This window comes from Oryctolagus cuniculus, chromosome 2, assembly GCF_964237555.1.
Source record: "Oryctolagus cuniculus chromosome 2, mOryCun1.1, whole genome shotgun sequence".
In the NCBI taxonomy this organism is placed as follows: Eukaryota; Metazoa; Chordata; class Mammalia; order Lagomorpha; family Leporidae; genus Oryctolagus; species Oryctolagus cuniculus.
Genome location: NC_091433.1, coordinates 140,373,633 through 140,390,687, shown reverse-complemented (window position 1 = coordinate 140,390,687; position 17,055 = coordinate 140,373,633). Strand labels below are relative to the sequence as shown.

The window sequence follows — 17,055 nt, the reverse complement described above, 5'->3', positions numbered from 1 at the left end:
CACTTCTTTTCACAGTTAAGGGAAAAAAAGTGTTTAATACTTGGAAATAAAGCCAGGACAGTGGAGCAGTTCCCTTCAATGTGATGGTGCAGCATTGTTTAGTAGGTCTACATGGTAATTATTCAATTGGAGAGTGTACCACCACTGCACTTTATTAATTGTATTATTGGAATTTATAAATTAATGGTGCATACTCTGTGTAGTTACATGTTAACTTGTAGATTTTTTGGTATGGAATATATGCAAACAGTTTTATATAGAAGAGGTAATCCCAATGTTTTATTTCTCTCACAGTCAACAGAGCTGTCACAAATTTAAAAATAGAAAAAGCTCATTTTTATTCCTCTCCTGGTAGTCTATATAAACCCCCATTCCTGAGGTCTTTAGGAAGCAGCTTATACAAACTACTGATTCCAGTATTACTTAGTTAAAAATCCATTTTTAAAAAATATATTTTTTTTTGACAGGCAGAGTGGACAGTGAGAGAGAGAGACAGAGAGAAAGGTCTTCCTTTGCCGTGGGTTCACCCTCCAATGGCCGCTGCAGCCGGCGCACCGCACTGATCTGATGGCAGGAGCCAGGTGCTTCTCCTGGTCTCCCATGGGGTGCAGGGCCCAAGCACTTGGGCCATCCTCCACTGCACCGCCAGGCCACAGCAGAGAGCTGGCCTGGAAGAGGGGCAACCGGGACAGAATCCGGCGCTCCGACTGGGACTAGAACCCGGTGTGCCGGCGCTGCAAGGCGAAGGATTAGCCTAGTGAGCCGCAGCGCTGGCTTAAAAAAATATATTTTAGGACTTTTGTGTTTTTCACATATCTACCATAAAATGCTGACAATAGATCAAAACAATAGAGGGGAAAAGAAAAAGGGAAAAAAGCAATAAGGGAGAAGACTTCAGCAAAGATCTTGCACGACTCATTGTATCACTCTGGTCAAACAGTGTGAGGGGAAGTCAAGTGAACAGAGGATAAGAGAGTTTAACAGTGATTTTTATCTAGCAGCATAATTAAAAGACAAAGGACAAACCAATAACCTTCTCTTCTACCTACTGAATGGAGAGTAAAAGTGAATGAAGGTCTTTATTGTAAAGCAGTGTGAAATGGGGGCAGATGGGAGAAGAGGGCACAACTGATGCACATGTAATTCTGTAAATCCTAAGGTCAAGGTTCTAACAAGTTCTCAAAGTGTGAATGTGTATCACGGAGAACCGTGTTACTGGAAATACGAATGCACAGTAATATGAACTATATGGTATTAAAAGCAAACTTTATAAATATACAATATGTAACTTTTATCTCTTTATGAGAATAGTAGTACAAAAACAGATCTACTGTTTACCCTTTTACCTAGAACTCCTAACTGCTCAGAAATGATCAGTGTTGACCCTAATCTCCAGCTGTGAAACCCAGGAGACACCACTGTTGTCTAGAAGATGGGGGTCCAGATTCAGCACCTGGAGACCCCACCTACCCTGCATTCTGTGTCTTCCTGTATCCCCAGATATAATTAATCATAGCTTGCATATTTATGTCAATAGACAAATTTGAATATTAAGAACTAGCTAGAAAAAGTAGCAGCAAAGAGAATAAGCTGGGATTTGTTAGGAAAGCAGCAGGGAGATTTTGAAAATGCTTTCAATTCAAGTTATATTTAAGGCAGCCTTTAAGTCCCACCAGCTTTGCCGAGTTCAGGATGTTTTGTTGTTCTATGATAAAAGAACCTATAATAAGCATGTTCATTTAAGGAAAATACCACGTTTGTTAAGTTTTTGCAGCCATTCCCAAGTTACTTTAAATTTTGTACATTGCTGGGGCTGGCGCTGTGGCACAGCAGGTTAATGCCTTGGCCTGAAGCACCAGTATCCCTTATGGGCTCCGGTTCCAGTCCTGGCTGCTCTTCTTCTGATCCAGCTCTCTGCTTTGGCCTGGGAAAGCAGTAGAAGTTGGCCCAAGTCCTTGGGCCCCTGCACCCACATGGGAGACCTGGAAGAAGCTCCTGGCTCCTGGCTTCGGATCGGCACAGCTCTGGCTGTTGCGGCCATCTGGGGAGTGAACCATCAGATGGAAGACCTCTCTCTCTCTCTGCCTCTCTGTGTAACTCTGACTTTCAAATAAATAAATAAATCTTTAAAAAAATAAATTTTGTACCTTGTCCAAAGACAGTGTATATGAATATATTGCTAGGATGTATTCATAATGGATGCTTCCTCAAAAGTCTTTCATGACAGTGGCCACTTCTCGCATCCTGCATCAGAACTGCATCGTACACAGAGGCCCAGTGCTTCCCACAGACCCACGCCCTTCCAAGGAGGCTGAGTTCTAGAGCTTTATCAAGGAATCTATTTTTCTAATGCGTCCTTTCCTATGATGTTGCCAGTACGGAATGGAATATTCATCTTCTGTTCTGAGGCTCTGCCAGACACATGTAGAATCCTTAAGAATTATCAATACATCATAAATCATGTTTTTTAAAATTAATTAATTAATTTTTTTTGGACAGGCAGAGTTAGACAGTGAGAGAGAGAGAGACAGAGACAAAGGTCTTCTTTCCGTTGGTTCACCCCCCAAATGGCTGCTATGGCCAGCACGCTGCGCTGATCCGAAGCCAGGAGCCAGGTGCTTCTCCTGGTCTCCCATGCGGGTGCAGGGCCCAAGGACCTGGGCCATCCTCCACTGCCTTCCTGGGCCACAGCAGAGAGCTGGACTGGAAGAGAAGCAACCAGGACAGAATCTGGCACCCCAACCGGGACTAGAACCCAGGGTTCAAACTAGTACTGCTCCTTTAACATGAGGTATGAAGTCAGACTCCATTCTGCATGGTTGCATGGTCTCATTTTGATTTTGTGACACCCAGGAGGTATTTGGTTGAGGGTTCCAGGAGTTCGGCCTGCCGGCACTGCAGGTGGAAGTTAGCCAAGTGAGCTGCGGCACCGGCCATCTTCTTCTTCTTCTTTATTTTTTTTTTAAAAAGATTTATTTATTTATTTGAAAGTCAGAGTTACACAGAGAAAGGAGAGGCAGAGAGAGAAGTCTTCCATTCACTGGTTCATTCCTCAATTGGTCACAAAGGCCAGAGCTATGCTGATCTGAAGCCAGGAGCAGGAGCCCAAGGATTTGGACCATCTTCTATTGCTTTTCCAGGCCATAGCAAAGTTGGATCAAAAGAGGAGCTGCCAGGACTGGAACCAGCGCCCATATGGGATGCCGGAGCTTCAGGCCAGGGCTTTAACCCACTGTGCCACAGCGCCGACCCTTCTCCTGTTCTTAATTCACCCTCAGGACCATGTCTATGGCACAGATGCAGAAACACAGGGACATGTGCTACAAGGAGCTGGCTCCTGCCTGCACTTTCTGTTCTAGGTCTGAGGGTCACTCTCCGTGGGCAATACTTAGCAGATCATCCTGATGATCACAACTGTTTCCCCTGTGGAGCTGGTGTTCTTCTGGGCACCAACAAAAATTATATCAAACTCAGCAACATCTAAGGGGCTTAGCTAGGAAGCTTAAGGACATGTGGCAAACTAGTACTGCTCCTTTAACATGAGGTATGAAGTCAGACTCCACTCTGTGCATGGTTGCATGGTCTCATTTTGATTTTTTGACACCCAGGAGGTGTTTGGTTGAGGGTTCCAGGAGTTGGGCCTGGAATTTTCATATAATTCCCCAGTTTAAGGTAGAAGATTTAAATAAAACAAACTAAAAATAGGTACTATTCACACTACCAAACTCCCTGGCTACTTCTGCTACTTTACCTGACCACATTCCTGGCATACCATCCTGCTTTCAGGTCAATAAGATTTAGGGAGACAGCACTGAACTGGCCAAAGCCATGTCTGCATAAAATTCACCTCTAGTTGTCTGAGAGATGAATACTTCTACAGAGGGCAACCTAATAATCTCAGGGAAATCTGAGGACCCATGGCTCATTTCAAGAATATTAATGGCAACTCCTTTGTAATTTAATAATTCTGTTTGTATTTCTAACAACACTGAGTGGGCCCAGGCTGAATCAACCACTTGTCTCAGGGCTTTGGTAGAGCAGTGGCCAGTGGTAAGTCAGCAAGGGAGGACCAATAGGTGCAGTGGTGTGATCTGCTGACCTCTGTCCATTCTCTATTAACAGGAGACTCATGTTTTTAACTCTCAAGATTATAATTTGATACCACACTGCTATTAACAAATGATTTCTAAGCTGTTTATCTGACCCTGTTATTTGGCTGGTTATATATTCCTGAATGGCTCCCTACAACATTAAGGACTGATGTGCACACTCCTTAGTTTGACAGTTTTGTGTTCTTCGTGGCCTTGGACTACCTACTTTTCCAGCCAAATTTCTTTCCACCTGTCATAATCACTTCACGCTCCAGCCACTATGGCACAGTGGCAATGCTCTTTTTCCTTTGTGCTGTTTTCTGCATCTAGAATCTCCCCCATCCCATCCCCACTACTCTTTCCCCTTTTCCTTTCTTTTTATCTTATTTATCAGCCCATGTGTGGTCTTTTCTTGAAGGCTCCCCTTAGAATCTTGCGGAATTCTTTTTTTCCCGTGCTCTTCTGTGTGCACTGCTTTTGTTGCACATGTCATACCCTCTTCATTTCTTCCTTTGCTTGCTTGTCCTTGAGCTAAGAGCTAGATTGTAGGCTCTTGAGCTAGCGACTGAACTGACCATCTCTTGAGTACTTAAGCCCCTACTGTTCTCACTATTAAGAAAATGACCTATTTGTCTCATCTATCTCTGTATAGAATCAGCTTTTAAATTTATTTATTCTCAAATTATTTGAAAGGTGGAGAGATGGATCATCCATCCTCTGGTTCACTTTTAAATGCCCACAATAGCCAGGGCTGAGTCAAGCTGAAGACAGGAACCCAGAATTTCATCTGAGTCTCCCATGTAGATGTCAGGGACCCAATTAGCTGAGCCATCACCTGCCATATCACAGGGTATACATTAGCAGGAAGCTGGAATTGCAAGTGGAGCTCGGGTGTGAATCCAGGCACTCTGATTTTGGATGTAGTCATCCCAAGCAGCATCTTAACCACCGCACCAACCAGCCACCCCAGAATCAATTTTCATAATAAAAGTATGTTTAATTTATTGGCAATCAAAAATGTGTTCAGTATAAGCCAAGTTCAATGTAGCCTCTTCCCAAGTGGCCCTAGCCCCTAGAATTTACCATTATTATTTAGGTTCTTTTTCTTGATTCTTTCTTCATATTACAGGCATGGAAAGAAACAAATTTTTATATGTTGTCTATAGAAATTGTTCCTTGCTTCCTCATCAGATAGTCATCAGGTTGAGTATATTAAGTTTTCTTTTTCTTCAAGCTTCAGCTTTGCCTGGTGTCAAAATAAACAGTATTTATAAATATGAAAGTGTTCTCATTTTTCCTAAGAAATGTAGAGGAAACTATTACCTGCTGGACTGAAGGCCAAGTCTTCCACTGTTAGGCCGAGTGTTCACAGCCTTCTGATAATGGAGCGTGGCACAGACTCAGCCAGTGGACAACCTTGACTGTGCTTCCTCTCAACCACATGGAGGTGTAGCTCCTCTGCCTGAGAGACATCTCACTGTGTGATTTCCTGTTGACAAATACATCTTGTGCTTTTCTAAATGCCGCTCTGTCTGAAGGAAGTTGGTTCCCTTTGGCAGAGAACACTATTCATGAGAAAGATTTCCACATGAAGAATCCTACATTTCAGAGCAGAGTGTGAGCCAAGTGAGGAAAGGCAGAAGTGCCCAAGGATTAGAACTTCCTGTGTGTGACTGACTGCAGGCTCTGACCAAGAAGAGACAGCATCAAGGGTAAATCCTCCTGAGCTGTAAATTACTCTGAACCAGCCCCAGATGTCAAGATCTGTGGTAAAATGCATTGATCTACACCTGAAGCACCCTGAACCTCTAAATTTTTGAAAGAGTTAGAGAAACATCATCAGATGTTAGATGCTTTATTGTCTCGTTCCTTGTTAAAGAAACAACAGCAGATGGAGTTGCCTGCCAGACTCCTTGTTTCTTCAGACATGTAGCTCCCTTTTGTTGCGTTTTTCTCTGAAGGTTTCAGAAGCAAAAGTTTAAAAGGGTGTGAATGTTTCTGCCTATTGCAGTGGAATTGGTTGGATCTGTGGTTTTCAAACTAAGCTCTGAGTGTTTAAATGAGTTCCTTGGAAATCTCTCAGGATCAAGAGAGGTGAGTGGAAAGGGATCTTTCATTATGAGCAAGTCTTGTTTTGTCCCTTTTATATAAATTGGTGTCTAACACAGATTTCATTTGGAAAAAAAAATTGTATTGCTTAAGGCACGATTTTTTAAAAGAAACAGAAGGATTGGATTTAGCTTAGTGATTAAGACATCTGCATCCAATCTAGAATGGCTACAATTGATAACTGGCTCCTGACTCCAACTTCCTGCTGATGCAGACCCTAGGAGACAGTGGTAATGGCTCAAGTAGTTGAGTCCCTGCCATCCATGGGAAGACCCAGATTAAGTTCCCAGCTCCTGACTTTGGCCTTGGCCTAGCCCCAGCTGTAGCAGACATTTGGAGAGTGAACCAGCAAATGATATTTCTCTCTCTCCTCTCTGCCTCTCAAATTAATAAATAAATCTTTAAATATGTATTTTTTAAATAAAAGAACTAGGATTTTTTTTGGTGCTCAGCAGTTAACTTACATCACACACACATAAAACAGGCTTAAGGGTCGGCGCCGTGGCTCAATAGGCTAATCCTCCGCCTGCTGCACTGGCACATCGGGTTCTAGTCCCATTCGGGGCGCCAGATTCTGTCCCGGTTGCCCCTCTTCCAGGCCAGCTCTCTGCTGTGGCCTGGCGGTGCAGTGGAGGATGGCCCAAGTGCTTGGGCCCTGCACCCACATGGGAGACCAGGATAAGCACCTGGCTTCTGCCATCGGATCAGCGTGGTGTGCTGGCCGTGGCGGCCATTGGAGGGTGAACCAACGACAAAGGAAGACCTTTCTTTCTGTCTCTCTCTCTCACTGTCCACTCTGCCTGTCAAAACAAACAAACAAACAAACAAAAACAAAAAACAGGCTTAGGCACCAATATTGCTGTTAGTTCAAAGAAGTGACACATTCATTTTTAAATGTTTGCTTATTTAATTTTGTTTATTTGAAAGAGAAAGAGCACATGTGCAAGAGAGATCTTTTACCTGCTTGTTCACTTCCCAAATGCCCAATGCCTGGGACTGGGCCAGGCCAAAGGCAAGAGCCAGGGGTTCCAACTGGTTGTCCATGTGGGTGGCAGGGTCTCAAGTACGTGAGCCGTCATCTGTTGCCTTCCAAGTTGTACATTACGAGGAAATTAGATGGGAAGAAGAGACAGAGATGGGACTGGATCCCAAGCACTTGGGATGTGGGCATCCCAAGCAGCAACTTAAATCCACTGTGCCACAACACCCACTCCTAGTGACATGTCCTTAAACAATTCATTTATTCTGCAAATATATTTTGAGCTTCTCCTGTTAGGTATTGTGCAGGTGCTGGGATATAAGTTTAAAATTCTCTGTGGTGCCAGCGCCACAGCTCACTTCCATAATCCTCCGCCTGCAGTGCCAGCACCCTGGGTTCTAGTCCCAGTTGGGGTGCCAGATTCTGTCCTGGTTGCTCCTCTTCTAGTCCAGCTCTCTGCTGTGGCCCGGGAAGGCAGTGGAGGATGGCCCAGGTCCTTGGGCCCTGCACCCATATGGGAGACCAGGAGGAAGCACCTGGCTCCTGGCTTCGGATCGGCGCAGCGTGCCGGCCTTAGCAGCCATTTCAGGGGTGAACCAGCGAAAAAGGAAGACCTTTCTCTGTCTCTCACTGTCTAACTCTGCCTGTCAAAAAAAAATTCTCTGTGGTACCTGCCTTCACAGACTGAATAATTTTGAGGATTTATTTAAGTAAGTTATTACGTATTATAATAACTAGATGATACTGCTGGTGTGTGTGTATGATGTGAGCAGGTAATCAAGACCTGTGGCCATTAGCCAAGCAAAAGTAGGAAAATAAAAGTGTTTGGAAAATGGGAATTGTGTATGTAAAATCCTGTGAGAAGGAGAGACAGAGACTCTGATTCTTTTGAAGAACTGGAAAAACCAATTTATTAAGTCTGGACTGTAGAGGGCAAGTTAGAGAGCCTTGTAAAATTCTTAAGGTGTTTGAGTTTCATCTGAAGAGCTATGGAAAGAAGCAGGGGAAATGATCAGCTTTGTTTTTAAATGCTCACTCTGGCTGTAGGGTGGAGAATGGAGTGAAGAAGAGGAGGGTGGAGAAACAGAGAAGGCTATTTGAGGGTTCAAGTGAGAAATGGGAGTGCCCTGGACTAAGGCAGAAATGTACGTGGAAAGGCATGGCCAGATTCCAGAGATATTGCAGGGTTAGATTCAGCCGAATCTGGTGACTGGTGGAACGGGTGCTGGGTATGGAAGAGGGATTGTCATGGCTGTTTAGCTTTCTGGCTCAGGCCACTTAGTGTCTGGTGATGCCATTCATGGAGACAGACAACTTGTACAAAAGGGTCAGATCTAGAAGGAAAGTGATCAGATTTGTTTGCACATGTTGCAGACTCCTGTAGTACGTTGTAGATGTTGAGTGAGCAGTTGGCTTTTGCAGGTTTATAGATTAACGGAAATCTAGTCTAGAGATACAGATGTGGACTCAGGGTTCCACATCTTGCAGGTGGCGTGAACCACAGCTTCTAGGTGGGAGTATACTGTGAACAGAAACATGGCTTAGAAGTAGGGAAAAAGAGAAGGAAAATAAGAGAGGGTGATGTCACAGAAGCCAAGAGAAGGGAGTTATTCAAGGACGGGTGAGTGAGAAATGGTGGTAAGGTTAGTAGAAGCCCCAGTCTGAAAAATCTCTTCAAAATGTAAGTCTACATTCTGTCAATGACAATATTCACAAGTTTTCTGTGATTATCTTTGGTCTGGTTGAAAAAGTTCTATACTAGTCCAGGAGTAAGTTTCATATGTAACTGTACAAAAATAACCAGGAGACAGGGTGCCTTTCTTTCTCAGTAGACTACTACATCAATGTGTAGTTTCTATAAATAGAAGAGAAGGCTTAAAAGCCAACCAGTTAATGACTGAAATACATCTATTCACATGAACATGGGCAAGAAGCTGAGGCTCTCTCTCATGTAATTTCCCATAGCATCACCTGTCCCATCCCCCTACTTCAAAAACCAAAAACCAAAATCAGGAATTCCATATGGTCTATATTTTAATTTAGTGCAATGTTAGCATGATTTAAAATATTATAAATATAACTTGAAAATAAACAGGAATAAATGAAATCCACACACACCCTAAAAATAGTTTGCAAAGTCAAGTTAACTCACAACTGTACTTTGCCCAGCCGTACTTTCCCCTTCCAGCCACCACCTTTACCCTCTGTTGTTATTCTCCTTTTCACCTATGCATTTTGGGTTCTTTGTAAGGGAGCTATGGTTACTGGTAAAAATGTTGCATTTGAGATTCTTTCCAGAATGATGGAATAGTGTTCTTCACAAGAAAGTGGTTCTTTGCAAATGTTTTTCATTCTGTAAACCACATGGATGGAAGGGAACCTGAGGATTATCTAGTTTATCTGCTTCCTTTTATAGTTGAAGAAATTACGGTAGAGCAAAGTTAAGTAAGTTGAGCAATGACACTTCAGATACTGAGTGGGCAGCTCAAGTATGTCCACATGCAGCCTGCCCTGCGTGTATAAAAATAATGCATTTTGTGGATGATAGAACTAAAATATGTTATGTCCTATTTTATATATAAGACTAAATCTATTTATATGAAGTTGCTGAATCATTCAGATGTAAAGAAGAAATTTATTTTTGTATGTCTGGGACACATGGTGAGAACCAGTCCACAAATATATATTGTCTTTTATTCCCCATTTCACTGTACTTTGTGCAAAAGCTTATATTCAGAGCAATCAAAAATGGAGGAATACACACTGATTTATTCTGTGGTTAGATTCCATGTCTCCTGAATCTTGATTCAGGGTCCTTTCTATGACAGCAATCAAGCTTGTCAACCATCCATTTCCCAATAGTGCCAATATCTTGACCTTGCTATGAAATGTCAGGAAGCCATGTGGCCATTTGGGTAGGACTGAAAATGGAACAGGAAAGAGTGAGCCAGACAAGGCTATTAAATCCAGCTGTCCCTGGGCAAGGTTATTGTATGAGAGGAAATAGTTTTCTGTGGACGAAGGTAACTGAGCGGACATTTGATGGGGTGGTGGAAGAGGTGGAGTTCTATTAGAAATTCAAAACCCAGGCTGGCGCCGCGGCTCAATAGGCTAATCCTCCGCCTAGCGGCGCCGGCACACCAGGTTCTAGTCCCTGTTGGGGCACCAGATTCTGTCCCGGTTGCCCCTCTTCCAGGCCAGCTCTCTGCTGTGGCCAGGGAATGTAGTGGAGGATGGCCCAAGTGCTTGAGTCCTGCACCCCATGGGAGACCAGGAGAAGCACCTGGCTCCTGCCTTTGGATCAGCGTGTTGCGCTGGCCGCGGCGGCCATTGGAGGGTGAACCAACGGCCAAAAGGAAGACCTTTCTCTCTGTCTCTCTCTCTCTCACTGTCCACTCTGCCTGTCAAAAAAAAAAAAAAAGAAATCCAAAACCCATGGGAGGGGATGGATTATAAAGAAAGACCTTGGACCTTAGAATCAATAGGCTTGTCTTAGAATCTGAACTGTGCCTCTTCCTAGCAATGAGACTTTGCAAATCTCTTTCTATGTCTTCAAAACATCAATTTCCTCATGGACAAAATGTGTTCATAAAGATGCAATGAAACAATGTATATATAAAGAACTCAGTGCAGTGCTTAATAAATTTTAGTTTCTCTTCACCTTCAATTTCTTAGTTTCCGTCCATATCAGTTCCTATCTCTTAACAACTCCACGAGACAGCACTGCTTAAGGGAGATTCAAACTTTTTCTGAGCTACCCTTGAGGAAAACCCCCTTGGAATTTGAACCTACAGTTTCAGAAGGAGTTGGCATGCTAAGCCAACACAACTGTGATGAGGGAAAAATTATTTGTGACACAGAAAAATTACTTAAAATTCAGAATACCCAGCTGATTTTCAAAGAAGCCCTTTGCTGAATAGAGTGATGGATGTGAGGTTGCCAAGTTAAGAGAGTTCTCTACATATTTTTACATTGAAAAATCTTGTTTGATAAAATCCTTTCATGCATTTCTCCATGAAATGTGTTTCTTGTTAAATAACAATGTTGTTGGAATTGCGTTTGTTTTTGTTGAGAAGTGTCAAAGGATTGAGTCCTACTCGAAGATGTCTGTGAGTCTAGCACAGGACTCTGGCTTTGAGGCCCAGGCACATCCGGGGCACATTACTCAGATATCAGCATCCTGTCCTCTAGCTGAAGGCATGCATTTTTCTTTTTTAAAGCAAAAAGCAGCAGCAAACACCTAGAAACCGTTGTTACAGGACCACATGGCTCAGCTCTGAAGGAAGAAGGTAGAGTTTTATCTGACAAACGTACACAAAGTCCAAAATATTTGGCTTCACCCAGAACTTCCCTGTAAACCTCTCAAAATGGTCGTAGAGCCACTATCCCAAACTGTCCTATCCCAAACAATGTCACTTATTCAGAATAATTATCTGATGCTGCAAAATTCATTGAAAAGTCAAAGGATGAAGGTATTTATTAATTCCAAGGCAGAGCTTTCAGCTGGCTGAGAACTCTTTGCATGCCCAGAACATCAACAGCAGCCGCCTTCTGAGCACCTCTGTGAAGTGACGGGGTAATGGGATAGATTTTCAGAGCTTCCAGCAGACTCTGTGGTCACATTTAGCTCCATAGCGCTACTTCCCCGTGATTTCTCTTTGCTTTTTCACAGTGGAACAGGGCCTATTAGCTAGCAAGAAGTAGCTTTTAAGATAAAGGTCACAGAAAAACACATACCTTGAAAGACTGATGGGCACAGAAATGGAATATGAAGAAAGATGACAGTCCAGGAGAGAATCCAGGAAGCTTTTAAGGCTTGAGTCGTGCGCAGTGTTCTGCTTTGAAATAATGGCTATTCAACAAAATAAAGCTGCAGGAATTTGTTGTGGGAGCTTAATTGCTTCAAGCTTTGGTGCCACTGCCAGAACAGTTCCCATTTTAACTGGAAAGTCAATTTCTAGAGAACGAGCAACTGGGACAAACAAGTGGATGATGTTTTACTGCAAAGGTAGAATAAAGATAGCACCGAGCATGTTACAAGAAACTGTCACATAAGCCAGTTCTAATAGTTGAGCAACATAATGTAGAGGAAATAGCATAAGACTTGGACAGGAGACCTCGATGAAAACCAAGGTTCTAAACTAAGACTCACTACTTAACTATAGATTACCCAGTTCTTCTGAACCTCAATATCCTCTTCTAGAAAGTAAAGTGTGGTACCTCACATGGTTGCTATGAGACTAAAGGCAGAAAAATGTGGAAGGAAGCATTTAATGTTTCTTTTCTAACGATAAAACTAATGCATGCTCAATGCAAGAAATTTAGAAAAAGAGAAAAGAAAATAACTAAGACATACCCATTATCTATCTTACCAACAGGTGATTTTTCCAGTGTCTCTTCAATCTTTCTTATATGTATGCAATCCACACACACTAATTCCTTTTAAACAAAAATAGCATCTTAACAGTGCACACTATTTTTGTAGCCTGCATTTCCACTTGGCAATACATTGTAAGATATTTTCCATGCCAGTGGTATTCTACCACATGTTTAGGAAAGTACTTTTAAAACTGTAAAGGGCCATTCAGATATCAGTAATTACTATCAAAACATGAATGAATGCAAGAATATACATATTCACCTCTCCCTCAATACATAGGAAACCCTAAGCACCCATAAAGTCCTTCTGCATCATTCTATCAACAATTCTCTAAATAAAACTTAAGGCCAATGGGGTCATTTTTATCGATCTTGTTTAATTGATTGGGAAGACAAAAGTTCCATAATGAGATGGTACATATTTTACTTTAAATGTCTCTGATTTATTATGAAGAAGTTTGCCTCGGCAGTGATGTGTGGTTTCTGTTGAGAGATGTAACGTGAACACTATGGTATTTCCCATGAACATAATTTTAAAATAATCACCCAGAAGACTGACCCACTGCTGCTTTGTTTTCCTAATTTTTGTTTAAGATTTTTTTTATTTATTTGAGAGGTAAAGTTACAGAGACAGAGTGAGAGAGAGTTCTTCCATCTGCTGGTTCACTCCCCAAATGGCCAGTGGCCAGAACTGAGCCGATCTGAAGCTAGGAGCCAGGAGCTTTTTCCAGGTCTCCCATGTGGGTGCAGGGGCCCAAGAACTTGGGCCATCTTTCACTGCTTTCCCAGGCCATAGAGAAGAGCTGGATCAGAAGTGGAGCAGTCAGGACTAGAACTGGCGCCCACATGGGATGCCAGAACTGCAGGTAGTGACCTTACCCACTACACCACAGTGCCGGCTCAAAGAATATATTCTTTTATTTTTTTGAAGATTTATTTATGTATCTGAAAATCAGAGTTACACACAGAAAGAGATAGAGAGGCAGAGAGAGAGAGAGAGAGAGAGAGAGGTCTTCCACTGCTGGTTCACTCCCCAATTGGCTGCAATGACTGGAGCTGTGCCTATCCAAAGCCAGGAGCCAGGAGCTTCTTCTGGGTCTCCCACGAGGGTGCAGGGGCCCAAGGACTTGGGCCATCTTCCACTGCTTTCCCAGGCCATAGCAGAGAGCTGGGTCAGAAGTAGAGCAGCCAGGACTCGAACTGGTACCCATATGAGATGCCAGCACTGCAGGCAGCGGCTTTACCCACTATGCCACAGCGCTGGCCCCAGAATACACTCTTAAATGCTATTTCTATGCACACAACTAGAAAACAAATTACCACTCTGATTTGGAAATGCTGCAAAAATGATGAGTTGACAAGTTAATTTGGTGAGAGGATGTTTTTGCAATTTGTCCTTACCTCATCTGATCGGGACCGACGTTTTGGAGTCCTGGTTCCTTGTTCTAACTCAGTCACCATTTGTACAGCTTGAGCACATGACTTACCTTTCTTTAACTCTGGTTTCCTCATTTGTAAGAATGCCAGTAAAATAGATCATCTCTGAGGTGCTAAGGGTTTAAGGCTACATTTGGGAAGCCAGGCATTCATTCTGATGGAACAAAGGAGATGAAGTGGAACAGCTCTAACAAGCTGTGAAAATATTGAAATCCCTCTTTCACTTATTAACCACCCCCAGCCACCCCCACCCCTGCTGGAGCTTCTCAAGTGTGTCATTTCCTAATCCCAATCCCTCCCCCATCAATGCTACTGGCCCTTCCCTCTCTAGCACTGGTCTCCCCAAATCCAGCAATGAAGGTGCCTCCAGCTGGCATCTATTCTGATTAGTCAGTGCCCAACCACGTACCAGTTTCCAGATATTTGGGGGAGCAAACATTTAGCCTGGCAGATGTCTGCCTGCAGCCCTGAAGTGCCTGGGTTCATTTCCTGGCTCCAGCTTCTGACTTCAGCTGCCTGTCAACACAGACCTTGGGAGGCAGCAGTGATGGTTTAAGTAATTGGATTCCTGCCTCCCATGCCTGACACCTGACTTGATCGCTGGCTCCTGGCTCTACCCCGGCCCAGCCCTTGCAGTTGTGGGCTTCTCGGGAGTGAACCAGCAGATGGGATCTCTCTCTCTCTCACTCTCTCTTTCTCTTTCTCTCTTCCTCTCTTTCTCTCTCTCTGTCTCTCAAATAAATTAATAAAAAATATTTCAGCTATCATCCCTGGATATAAGGAATGCCTTTACATCCCCGCTGCACAATACAAACTTGCTTACCACAAAGACTAAGTCATTCCTGTTTCTTTTTTTTTTTTTAAGATTTATTTATTTATTTGAAAGTCAGAGTTACACGGAGAGAAGGAGAGGCAGAGAGAGAGAGAGAAGTCTTCCATCCACTGGTTCATTCCCCAATTGGCTGCAACGACCAGAGCTGGCTGATCCGAAGCCAGGAGCCAGGAGCTTCTTCTGGGTCTCCCATGTGGGTGCAGGGCCCTAAGGATTTGGACCGTCTTCTACTGCTTTCCCAGGCTGTAGCAGAGAGCTGGATCAGAAGTGGAGCAGCTGGGTCTCAAACTGGTGCCCATATGGGATGCTGGCACTGCAGGGGGCAGCTTAACTCGCTATGCCACAGTGCTGGCCCTAAGTCATTTCTTGTTAACTGAACCCTCTGGGGTTCAAAAATTTGGAGACTGGCCATTTCTGTGTGTAATAGGTGAAAATAAAGTGATAGCCTTACCTTAAATGTGTGAGTTTTAGCCACTTAATGAAGTGAATTGGATATATATTTTTTTCTGAGTGTATGTTTTATTGCTGTAAAATATAAAGTGAATTTTTAAGTTTGATTCAAAATAGCAGAACATATGAATGTATTCTTTTTTAAAAGCAATTTAATTGAGGTATAAGTTACATACCATAAAATTCACCGTTAAAGTGTGCAATTCAGTGATTTTTAGTATATTTGTATGCATAAATTCCAAAGTTTCACCAAAATAAACTCATCTTTTAATTCCATTTTCTACAAATATTTTGAAGTGCCATGTATTCACAGAGCCTTGCAATCTAATTTGAGAATATTTTTATCTTCTCAAAAAGTCCATAGAGTCTTCAGCAGCCACTGCTCGTTCCTCCTCCCTTCGGTCTCAGGAAAATCAAACCAACTCTGTCTCTGTGCATCTGCCTCTTCTGGGCAAGTCATAGAAAGGGAGTTACACAGTCAGTGGCCTTTTGTGCCTGGCTTCTTTCCATAACATATTGTATTTTTTTTTTTTTTAAAGAGTAAGCCTACTCTTGCTGTGGCTTTTTTTTTTTTTTTGTTTTTAAGATTTATTTATTTGTCTGAAAGAGTTATACAGAGAGGAGAAGCGGGGAGAGAGGGAGAGAGAGAGAGAGAGAGAGAGAGAGAGAGAGGTTTTCCATCTATCAGTTCACTCCCCCAATTGACTGCAATGGCTGGAACTGTGCAGATCTGAAGCCAGGAGCCAGGAGCTTCCTCCAGATCTCCCACATGGGTGCAGGGGCACAAGGACTTGGTCCATCCTCCACTGCTTTCCCAGGCCACACCAGAGAGCTCGATAGGAAGTGGAGCAACTGGGACTCGAACCAGCGCCTACATGGGATGATTGCATTGCAGGCTGTGGCCCCATCTGCTGCGCCACAGTGCCGGCCCCAGCATATTGTATTTAAGATTATGCATGGGTTTCTGATTTTTAAATCAAGTTGACACTGGCAACAATGTTGAGCAAGAGTTTGAAGAACACAATAACACTAGTTTTGGTGACCTCTGACCTCCTAGATCCAGCATTCCTCAGCCCTCCAGTCTTCCCTCCCCACTTAGTTTTCTAATTCCGGTCTCATTTCCTCTCCCCAAGCAACTCTCGTTCAATGCCCCCATCTATGGAGGTCTGTCTTTCTTAAATTCTCACAGTCTCTCAGAAAATAAGGACTGACCCCACACACATTCTCCCCAGTGATGACTGGCTTTAGAGGATAGTTCCTTAATAGTCAGAATAGTTTTCACTTTAGAACTCTAAGCAGGGGTTGGGCTCTGTACTTTTAACACCTCATTTTAGATCATCTTGCTAACCAGGGTAGTGCGTATTAGTATGTTCATTTCACAGAGGAGAAAGTAGAGGTTGAGACAATTGACTTTCCCAAGGCAACCCATGTATCAGATGGTAGGGCTGTCCGTATATAGGTTGGGTTCCAAGGTCCATGCTCTTAAGTACTTCATTTCATGGAGCCTAAGACACACATTTTCCACACTTCAGTATTTCTGAAATTGGGATCATGCTTGTAGTTGATAGAGTCTTATACTTGGCATTGGTTTTCTTTCTTAGCACATGAAATAGCAGTGTATCTTACAATTGATTGTGTCTTTGTTTTGTCAATTTTTATATGAGGGAGAGGGAGTGGAAGAGGGAAGAGGAAGGGAGGGGGAGGGGGAGAGAGAGGGGGAGAGGGAGATCTTCCATCCACTGGTTTACTCCCCAAGTGGTCTTAACGGCCAGGGCTGT

The 17,055-nt window shown here is 43.1% G+C and overlaps 1 protein-coding gene and 1 pseudogene across 2 annotated transcripts in view; both read right to left on the bottom strand.

Moving 5' to 3' along the window:
* TMEM17 (transmembrane protein 17) overlaps positions 1-14,017 on the bottom strand; it is a 51,844-nt gene extending 37,827 nt beyond the window's left edge. Inside the window, exon 1 of one of the 2 annotated variants that reach the window (XM_008254355.4) lies at positions 13,960-14,017. The gene's annotated coding sequence lies outside the window, so the exon portion shown is untranslated. Of the gene's footprint in view, positions 1-11,916; positions 12,049-13,959 lie in introns of those variants that run through there. The other variant, XM_070069074.1, reaches the window with a different exon arrangement.
* LOC127489822 (phosphoserine aminotransferase pseudogene) lies at positions 3,272-4,037 on the bottom strand (annotated as a pseudogene).
* Positions 14,018-17,055: the final 3,038 nt, after the last annotated feature.